This window comes from Etheostoma cragini, chromosome 14 (assembly GCF_013103735.1).
Source record: "Etheostoma cragini isolate CJK2018 chromosome 14, CSU_Ecrag_1.0, whole genome shotgun sequence".
NCBI lineage: Eukaryota > Metazoa > Chordata > Actinopteri > Perciformes > Percidae > Etheostoma > Etheostoma cragini.
This window is the reverse complement of record NC_048420.1, coordinates 23,761,171-23,770,094: the sequence shown is the minus strand read 5'-3', so window position 1 is coordinate 23,770,094 and position 8,924 is coordinate 23,761,171. Positions and strand designations below refer to the sequence as shown.

The 8,924-nt window shown below is 38.1% G+C and overlaps 1 long non-coding RNA gene across 1 annotated transcript; it reads left to right on the top strand.

Moving 5' to 3' along the window:
* The first annotated feature begins 7,962 nt into the window (after positions 1 to 7,962).
* LOC117956514 lies at positions 7,963 to 8,657 on the top strand. The gene is made up of 2 exons (XR_004659299.1): positions 7,963 to 8,147; positions 8,272 to 8,657. It is a non-coding gene; the product is annotated as an uncharacterized LOC117956514 (long non-coding RNA).
* Positions 8,658 to 8,924: the final 267 nt, after the last annotated feature.

Below are 8,924 nucleotides of genomic sequence, written 5' to 3'. Positions count from 1 at the left end.
GAAGAAATTGTCAAAAATATCACTGCATGCCAGAGCATTGAGGTTTCCCTTGATTGGAACTAAGGGGCTCATGATAGACAATCACTGATCTGACTAATGACTTGTTTCTTAACTTTCTTTTATCATTGAAGGAATTGAACAATACAGGTCAAATCCAACAGTACATTTTGATCATCAGTATTTTCTTTTTTTTAGTAAACAGGAACAGGATCACCCTCACCCACCTTTCCAATACCCCTCTTGGCATCTAGTGTGTTCACACAACCAAAAAATAATAAAGAAATTAAATAAAATGAGATGCTATTAACGTGCATTCTCACAGCTATGCATCAAAATGACCTATTTTTTCCCTCCTTTGTTTCCCTTAGAAGAAAGGTAAACATACAGTACACAGAAAAAAAATATAGAAACACAGAGAAGAAGACTTTAAGATTCTCAAAATATGTCACGAAGGGTTGCCATGTCTACCACTAACTTGTTATCCTTCCAGGTCAAAATTGAAGATTACATTTTCCTTTTCTCTGTCAATTTTTTTTCAAAGCTTTTTAATGTATCAATACACCCAATTTATATGACACTATACCTATTTTTTGAGTTAAGAAAAGCAGAAATTTTGAATTATTTGACTAAGCGTTAAGATCACAGGATGTTGAGTGAATCACAGACTCACTAATTTAAAAGTGTAGTCAGGATGCGTTTTTTTTTAAATTCTATAAAACTGAATTAATCACCTTAAAGTCAATAAAAGCAATCATTAATTTTACCTGCAAAAACTTATGTACAGTGTGTCCACGCATCCACGTTCATTTTAGACGATTTGCTTTTACAGAGACCCATATTTGTGATGTAAAAAACCTAGAAAACAGGTTAACACAAAGGGTTAAGTAAAATTTCTGGACTGACCCTTTTAACGTGGATTCGACATCCCTTAACCGTGCGGCCACCGCTGGCGGAGCAGCGGACGTCCACACCAATAAGATCCCACGAGAAGTGATGTAAAAGCAACGATGTCCGATTGGTCCGGGTTAAACTTAACCCTGGTGTTGTCTTCCTGTTAACCATGAACTTGTCCTTCCAGGTCAAAATTAAAAAATGACTATTTTTGTTGTTTTTGTGGCTTTTTCTGATTTATTTCTCACTTTTTCCATTCTTTTGTTGCTTTTTTCTAAAACCCGAGCTGGATTAATAACAGGTTTTTCACTTATTCTTGGAATTCATGGTCAACAAACCTCATTTATATCAAATTAAAAATACGTTTTTAGTTAAAAAGGCAGAAATTATGAATTATTTGGACTAATAGTTAAGATCAGAGGATGTTGAGTGGATCTCAGATGGGTAGATATCAAAGTTCAGTCCCCAAACTGTTTGGAAACCATAAAAAAAGAATTCAAATGCTATAAGATTACATAAAACACCCAAAAAATTCAATGAAAGTAGTCATTAATTTTCCCTGAAGAATAATTCCTAATTTCTGCTTTTCTAACTCAAACATTAGGTATAAATTCCTGTAAAATATGTTTATTAATCATAAATTCCCAAAATAACTGTAAAATTAAAGTGTGTTGAAAACGTCCAAAAAGTTCAAAACATTGATAAAAAGCATCAATAAAAGTGTTGATTTTCAGGGTTAAGTGTGGTGCTTAAAGAGCTTCAATTTAAGTAATTTTTTTGATAGAGTACTTGTACTTTTACTCAAGTCTGGGTCTCTAGTACTTTATATACATGTCTGCTTATTACAGAGGCCGATAGTAATGAAACACACAAAAACAGACAAAACACAATCAGAACCATCTTCACTAAGTTGACGACACACCAAGCACACCCACTACAACTACACACAACACAACCACGTAGTGTACACAAATGCACCGCAAATACACAAACAATGCAAAAAGGAACGCAAATGCAACACGTTCCATGCTGGTGGTTCTCCGGGCCCTTTAGGACTTTGGACACCACGGCCGTAAATGTCGTTAAACCACATTTTTTCATTTATGATTTAAAGTAACAAATACTGAGCTGTCTGACTAATCCATGTGAGGCAACATTTGGGCTCTCCCAGTGCTTGCCGGGACGAACAACAAACAGGATGAGCTGCTATACGCAAATACTTGATGAAAGGATGTTCATAAACATGTTTCCCAGTCAGTCTGTTGTTATTCTCACCAGGCGTGACCCCAGTGACTCAGGGCTCCTCCCTGGAGATGCTAGCAAATCACATGACTGTTTTGAATCTCCACTGTGCTAAAATCACGTCTAGCAACAAGTCTCCTCACACCAAAATGACAAAACAGGTAGTTTGTCAGTGTTTTTTCAACACAAACCATCCCAATACTGACTATGAGCGTCAAATTGGGTCGGGAACTGGAGGGTCGCTGGTTCAAGTCCATGTACGGACCAAAAGTATGGTGGTGGACTGGTAGCAGGAGAGGGTCCCAAGGTGCTCTTGAGCATGTCCCTGAACCACCAACTGCTCGGGGTGTAATTCAGGCCTTTGTGTAATAACAGAGTGTAAATTGTAATTTCATCTTGCAGGACTAAGGATACATCAATCTATACATCAATCAATACATCACATTTGTATAAATAAATATACACTCATGTGGACGGTCCACACCACAACCATAAAGACGACGACAGTGGAGGACAATATCGTTGGGACCCCTTTTAGAGCCTTTTGATGAACGATGGAGACACTGACAGCCAATCAGAATCCATGTGAGTCTCCAACATGGCTCCACCGCGAGAGAGAGACACTGTTGGGCAGGTCTGGAGGCGGGGCCCAGGGTGCCCCCCCCACCACCATCGTGCCCCTACGTCCCATTGGTCTAGACTGCTGTCATGTGACATTTGATCAGTCCTGTCACTTCGCTGCCTGTCCATTTGGTTAAATGCATGTATCCTTTGACCCTTGTGTTGTCTTTGTTTGTTTTGGTCACTTTTTTCAACTTTATTATCGTTTTGTTTGACATTTTTTGTCACTTTTTCAATGTTGCGTGTGTTTTTTTAATGTTTTTAATATTAACATTTGATTTTGACGCCCCATATTTTGTGCAAAAAAAACAAAAACAACAACAAATTTGACCCCAGGACAAGATGAGGGTTAAACACTCATTGTATGGCAACTGTGTACTTAGTAGTCAAGATTTTAGGCTGGTTTTTGAAGTAGTGACATACGGAACTTGTTGCTGTAAAACATCAACAATGTATTGCATTTTATTTCTGTTCTGTTTCCTGTTATCTGGTGTTCAGTGAGTTTTTTTTAACGAAGTTTAAGGTAGATTTATTGTAAGTGGATTCGACTTTTTTTACAATTCTGTGAAGAAGAAATGTCCCCAGCCCTTGGCACATGATCAATTAATGTTTCCATGATGACTATCCAAATATTTGCCAAAATAGAAAATGTGTATCATATTTGGATATAAAATGTGTTATTATAAATACCCAAATAACCAAGTGCTGTTCCATCCTATTCAATATGTTCTATATTTATGAGCAGATCTCAGAAAAGAGGCAAAGGGTTCCTCTGGGTAAATATACCAGGTTTAAGTACCATTTGTTCCTCTCGCAGTTAAGCTCATTAATGAGCTGCGATGAACGTGTGACTATGAATTCTTTAATGTATATCTGTGACTGGGATGGATGAAAAGGATGAATGGAATTGTTTTTAATTTTTTTTTGCTTTGAAGTATGGCTTTTATCTTATTTAAGTCTAGAAAATCTTAAATCTGTAATTTGCCCACAGCCCCCTGAGTAGCCCACATGTTGACTGGACATTATTCTTTAAATAAAAAGTATAAAAGTACAGTATACAAAGTGAAAAAGTACTTTGACTTTGAGATCTTCTATGCTGTATTCTGATCAAATACCCTGGGGCCTCCCTAACTGATCATTGGTCCCCCTCCCGGTGGTCAGTAGCGTGACATGGCCCCTCGGTGGGGCTATGATCCTTTAGCTCGGTGTGTGTTTTTTAACCATCGCGACTTTGAAAGTCTTTCTCATCTCACAGAAACCACGGAGAGCGAGTCATGTGTTTGACAGGGAAAAATTACATAGTTTGTGTTTTTCTGGTTTTTCCAGTCCCTCCTCTACACAGATCTGACACATGCCCGCCAGCGCTCATCTTCTCTATCTATCTATCTATCTATCTATCTATCTATCTATCTATCTATCTGTCTATCTGTCTATCTATCTATCTATCTATCTATCTATCTATCTATCTGTCTATCTGTCTATCTATCTATCTATCTATCTATCTATCTATCTATCTATCTGTCTATCTGTCTATCTATCTATCTATCTATCTGTCTATCTATCTATCTTCTCATCTATCTATCTGTCTATCTGTCTATCTATCTATCTATCTATCTATCTATCTATCTATCTATCTATCTATCTGTCTGTCTATCTGTCTATCTATCTATCTGTCTATCTGTCTATCTATCTATCTATCTATCTATCTCTCTGTCTATCTGTCTGTCTATCTATCTATCTATCTATCTATCTCTGTCTATCCGTCTATCCATCTATCTATCTATCTGTCTATCTATCTGTCTATCTATCTATCTATCTATCTATCTATCTCTGTCTATCCGTCTATCTATCTATCTATCTATCTCTCTGTCTATCTGTCTATCCATCTATCTATCTATCTGTCTATCTCTCTGTCTATCTATCTATCTATCTATCTATCTGTGTATCTATCTATCTATCTATCTCTCTGTCTATCTGTCTGTCTATCTATCTATCTATCTATCTATCTGTCTATCTATCTATCTATCTATCTATCTATCTCTGTCTATCCGTCTATCTATCTATCTATCTATCTATCTATCTATCTATCTATCCATCTCTGTTTCCTGGGGAAGGCAGCCGTGCCTGTTGAACGGCAGCGATACAATAGTGGACCCAATCTCCTTGGTTACCGCACATTGATCGCCTTGCGTTTAATCGTGGAGCATTGTCCTTCACATGAGGACCCGTAGACCCAGCAGATCCAAGGCCAAGAGTCCCTCCCGTGTGCAAAGCCCTTTAGGATTGTGGGTAGTGTGTACAATTCTTTACTGATCCAAATAGTGGGAAAACAAACTAAAAGTGTAGGGTCTTATTTATCTGTGTATACAGTTGAAATGAAGGCAACTTCATGTTCTCTACAGAGGATAGAGGTAGTCAAACCTATGAGAACGCTAATATGTTAGGGTTCAAGTGCAGCTTTGGATCGTGTCAAGCACTCCACATCAATGCAGAGAGGACATCCTGTGTGAAATGTTCTTATCCTTACACACTCACCTTAAGGATTATCACGAACACCTGTTCAATTTCTCATTAATGCAATTATCTAATCAACCAATCACATGGTAGTTCCTTTGATGCATTTCGGGGTGTGGTCCTGGTCCAGACCATCTCCTGACCTGGTCCAGACCATCTCCTGACCTGGTCCTGACCATCTCCTGACCTGGTCCAGACCATCTCCTGACCTGGTCCAGACCATCTCCTGACCTGGTCCTGACCATCTCCTGACCTGGTCCAGACCATCTCCTGACCTGGTCCTGACCATCTCCTGACCTGGTCCAGACCATCTCCTGAACTCCAAACTGAAAGTCAGAATGGGAAAGAAAGGTGATTTAAGCAATTTTGAGCGTGGCATGGTCGTTGGTTTCTCAAAAAACATTTCTACAAGACTAACTTATTAATTTGAGTTCTTTTTGGAATCTATGGTCAATAAACCTCATTTAAAGGAAATTGTCCCTAATGTTTAAAGTTAGAAAAGCCAAAATTATGACTTATTCAGACTAAAATTAAAGGAATGGATGTTGATGATAATCACAGACTAGAATATGTCAATTTTTACTCAATACTATTTCAAAAACACTTAATCACCATAAAAACAATGAAAGATGGCTGTAATTGATGGATGGGAAATCAGATGTAAGATAACACACACTTCATATTAATAGTAAAAGTATTTTTAATAAGATACATACTGTGTAATGCACAACATAAGGTAGAAACTGACAGTTGATCTGAAACACTAAAACAACTACAGTGACGTAGATGATGTACAACAGTAACAAAGGACACACAGTCCCAGTCGGTTTGATTAGGACATGTTGTGTTAGAAAAATGTCATAGTACGTGTATAGTGAGTGAAACCATCCCTAAATACGCGATGGCTGGTTTAATTGTCCATGATCACACCTTTTACATGAGCCATCACTCACACCTGCACATATTTCATTCCCTTTGTCTTCAGTCTGAGGTCCTCTCAGGTACTTTGCCTATAAAAGTGCATCTGGAACCATAAAACGTCACATTTTCATCGACATCGGTGGATGACATTCAAGCCGAGAATCCTAACCTGTAAGTATTTTAATGTCTTAAATGAGTCCAACATGCATCAAAGCCTGTTTCTTTTTCTTCAAGACAGGGATTACATTGATGTTGAAATTATGTTTTACATAATTGTAATTGTTTTTAAATGAATGTGTGTGTGTATGTTTGTGTCACTGCTGGTTTTGCTCTGCTTTAGATTTGAGGAATGATTAACTCTTAACTATTACAATATAAATTACTTCATAATATACATATATTTTGTGTGTGTGTGTGTTTAAACCAGGATTTCTCAACTTTTTAATGGTCCAATAACCTAATAAAGGTATCAATATAATTTTCAAACTGCAATAAAGTATATTTAATGCATTATTTTTATGAAATGTATGTGAAAAGCTCCCAGAGCAATGTTTATTATATAGTTTATTATAGTTAATAGTCTATCATTCCTCAAATCTATAGCAGAGCAAAACGAGCAGCAGCTGTGTGTGTCTGTTGTGTGTCTGTTGTGTTTCTTTTAACCCTCGTGTTGTCTTCCCATCTAAATTGAAATTCAACCCTTTTTATTTGAAGCTTTTAATCAACATTTTGTCTTTTTCTTACTTTTTTCTCCTTTTTTCAACACTTTTGATGTTTTTTCAATGTTTGTCACTTTTTTTTTTACAATTTCAACACTACTTAACACTAACTAATTAACTTTAGTTTTACATTTATTTTTGGAATTTATGGTCAATAAACCTCATTTATAGGAAATTATACCTAATGTTTGAGTTAGAAAAGCAGAAATTAGGAATTATTGAGACTAAAATTAAAGGAATGGATGTTGATGATAATCACAGACTGGAATATGTCAACTTTTACTCAATACTATTTCAAAAACACTTCCATTTGTTTTACAATGCTATAAAATTGAATAAGACAGAGATGTGTACTTGCCAAAGAGCGTTGTGTGGAATCAATTATGTTATTTTGGGGAATTAAAAAGAACATTGATATAGGAAAACATGAGGGTTAATTATTCAATACGCATCTTTAAGTTATTTTGTGTTGTCAGCTCAGAGATAGACATTTAATAGAAGCACTCAAAGAAAAAAACAAGAAGCAATTCACCACAAGACTCTTATTCTGTTTGAACTGAAGAAAGAAAATTTGAACATTACCAATTTTATTTTTCAGAGAGCCGAGAAGAGAAACCACATCATCATCACCATGATTGCAAAGATTTGTTTCATCATGCTTCTGTTTGTTGGTAAGAGAAACTTTCAACCGCAAATTAAGTTGTTGCAAATATGAAACTGAACTAACAATTTCTACTCAAAACAGCTTCTGGCAACTCACAGACCACAGCACCGGTTACCACAGCACCGGTTACCACAGCACCGGTCACCACAGCACCGGTCACCACAGCACCGGTTACCACAGCACCAGTTACCACAGCACCGGTCACCACAGCACCGGTCACCACAGCACCGGTTACCACAGCACCGGTTACCACAGCACCAGTTACCACAGCACCAGTTACCACAGCACCAGTCAGCACAGCACCAGTTACCACAGCACCAGTTACCACAGCACCGGTTACCACAGCACCGGTTACCACAGCACCGGTTACCACAGCACCGGTTACAACAGCACCGGTTACCACAGCACCAGTTACCACAGCACCAGTCACCACAGCACCAGTTACCACAGCACCAGTAACCACAGCACCAGTAACCACAGCACCAGTTACCACAGCACCAGTTACCACAGCACCAGTAACCACAGCACCAGTTACCACAGCACCAGTTACCACAGCAGCAATAACCACAGCACCAGTCACGACAGCACCAGTTACCACAGCACCTACTACCGCAACTACTGCCGCAACTACTGCAGCAACTACTGCCGCAACTACCGCCGCAACTACTGCCGCAACTACTGCAGGAGCTGCCACAGGAGCTTCTACAGCAACTACCGTAGCGGCTACCAAAACAACTACAATTTCGACCACCTCCTCCGCCCTCATCAACCAAATCAGTCTCATGTCCGTTGTCGTGGCTGTGCTGACACCTGTACTCTACTCAGGTTGCTGAAGGTGTTAGGTGCAGCTCTCATCATGTGCATGAATCGATGAAAATGGAAGGATTTGTGTTTATACACTGTAAGTTTATATGCTAATTGCTTGTTTAACGATGCTTGTTTGGTGCGCTGGACCTTGTTGGAGGTGTTGAGAATGAATCCAAACGCCTGTGATAACTACATGTTGTTTTGATTCAGAGGCCAGTAAGTGAATCTGTCTAATATTATGAAATACTAACATTATGTAAGTCATCACATGATAACAAAATGGTTTACAATAAAGTTTTTGCCAAGCTATGGATTTGTAAATTTAATGTATATATGTATGTTGGTCATATTCATGAAATATCAGCTGTTCAGCTTCATCAGGACTGTGCAGGTTTCAGCAGACTTGTCCAGGTAAAAGCTCTTTCTAGTGTTTTCAGTTTTATCACACAGTCTTCATATTTAAATTCCTTTATTAATTCCACAATGGGGAAATTCACACTGTTGTAGTAGCTAGGCATGAGAGGAACAGTAAAAGACACACATTG